The sequence below is a fragment of the Nicotiana sylvestris genome, chromosome 9, assembly GCF_000393655.2.
Source record: "Nicotiana sylvestris chromosome 9, ASM39365v2, whole genome shotgun sequence".
Classification (NCBI taxonomy): domain Eukaryota; kingdom Viridiplantae; phylum Streptophyta; class Magnoliopsida; order Solanales; family Solanaceae; genus Nicotiana; species Nicotiana sylvestris.
In genome coordinates, this window is record NC_091065.1 from 15,413,087 (window position 1) to 15,415,264 (window position 2,178).

A 2,178-nucleotide genomic window follows, 5' to 3' on the forward strand; every position below is an offset into this window, starting at 1 on the left:
AATCCCCTGCGAGTCCAAAAGTAAGCGCGGTAATAAAAAGGGTGGAGGGTTATCAAAAACTACAACATGCCAAAGCTCCCTCAATGCCATTACCCTCCCTATAGGAGTGTTGGACCTCTGGCATCCCTCTAGTATCTCTTCTTTATAATGGAGGGATGTAAGTAAGTATATTTAGTTCACACGGATAGCATGTCACTGCATTACAAAATATAAAAACAACAGAAAATCTTATTTGACAGCTTGTGTGTAAAGCTATAATGATATATCTATATATGAAAAAGGACACAAATATTATAAATAAGGAAACACCAACGGGAGAAAGTACGATGGTAGGGTTGACAAGGAAATTCAAATGCAAGATTCTTCTTTTAAGAAAAGGTTTGACGCCATGAGATCACTTTTGACAATGTTGATAAGGAGTAGCGATCAAGTGTAGGTCATTCTTTCTAGCACAAGCTGCTCCAGCCGCCTCAGCAAGTCTAGTTCACTTGGATTGATTCCAGTAGGGAGTTTCCAGTCAAAATGATACAACAGTTAAGCCAGTGGAAAATAAACATTTGCTAAACCAAATGATATTCCAGGGCAAATTCTCCTTCCGATGCCAAAGGGAATATATTCATAATTATTACCAATATAATTCATAGAGTTGTGTTCAAATCTCTCAGGTTTAAAGCTTTCTACGTCATCCCAATATTTTGGATCTCTTCCAATTGCCCAAACATTAACCACGACTTTTGTTTTCAATGGAATAGTGTAGCCGTTTAAGTCTGTTTCTTCTCTACATTCTCTTGGAAGCAAAAGAGGTAGTGGAGGATGGAGTCTAAAAGTTTCTTTAATGACCATCTTTAGGAATTTAAACTCCTCGACATTAATTTCACCAAAATTTTCTTTCCCTCTCAAGATTTTTCTTACCTCTGCTTGATCTTTGAAAAATACACTTGGATTCTTCATCATTTCCACCATGGCCCAGTTAATTGTTGTTGATGAAGTATCTGTTCCCGCACCAAAGATGTCCTTCATTTTCGAGCAAGTTACAATATTCATTTCTCTTACAAACTTATTGACAAATTTCTACTGAAATATTCAAATAACATATTTGTACTACGTTTGTGCTACTACCTTTATTCTACACCAAAAGGAGCTTTTAAATTTTCAATGCCAAAACCCCCGCCAAAAAAAAAAATTATCATGTTATTTTGCTACTTGTTTCGCTATCCTAATGCCAAGTTGTGGTGATTGAAATAACATTTGTTGTAATTTTCAAATGTGTAAATTTTATGACGAAAGTAAGATTAGTTGTCCTAATTGAAAGCTAACTAAAGTGACTCTTTAAGTACAAAAATTAATTATGCAATTTGAGAACGTTAGTATTAAAGATAAATAATAATACTTCATCAATTTCACTTTATATGGCACGATATAACTAGATACAAACTTTAAGAAAGACAGAAGTAATTTTCGAACTTGTGGTATTAAATATGTCATGAAATTCATGTGGCTATAAAAACATATCATTAAAAGTAAAATAGGAAGTTTAAAGTTAAATTATTTCTTATATAAAAATACGTCAATTCTTTATGGAATAGAATAAAAACAAGTTCCACAAAAAATAGAATTGAAAGAGTACTAATAATGAAAATAGAAGTATGCAGTATATAGTACTTACAAAAATGATAGCTTTGATGTTGTCGTTAGTGATTAGAAATTGAAGGCCTCCCTCTTTCATAAGTCTTAGCAGTACACCAATTATACCTTCACCTCCGGATTCACCATCGCTCTTTGAAGTCTTCTTGTGCTCATTGATGTTTATGTTATTTTGGAAAAATATACTCCCTCCGTTTCAATTTATGTGAACCTATTTCCTTTTTAGTCCGTGCCAAAAAGAATGACCCATTTCCTTATTTGGAAACAATTTACCTTTACATAAAGATTTATAGCCACACATAATATATGTGCCTCATTTTAGACCACAAGATCAAAAGTCTTCTTTCTTTCCTTAAACAACGTGCCCAGTCAAATGAGTTCACATAAATTGAAACGGAGGGAGTAACTTTTATAGTTAAAATTAAATTTTTATAACTTGATATTGTTTGAGCAACTCTTATTTTTGTCATTGAAAAAAAGTTATTCACTTATGAAATTTTGTACATATAACTTATTGTGGTTAAAATACTATTA

General features: G+C 32.6%; 1 long non-coding RNA gene across 1 annotated transcript; it reads right to left on the reverse strand.

The window, feature by feature from the left end:
- Positions 1-732: 732 nt before the first annotated feature.
- Positions 733-1,799, reverse strand: LOC104231930 (uncharacterized). Its single transcript, XR_712206.2, has 2 exons — positions 1,667-1,799; positions 733-1,014 (listed from the first exon to the last, which is right to left on the reverse strand). It is a non-coding gene; the product is annotated as an uncharacterized lncRNA (long non-coding RNA).
- Positions 1,800-2,178: the final 379 nt, after the last annotated feature.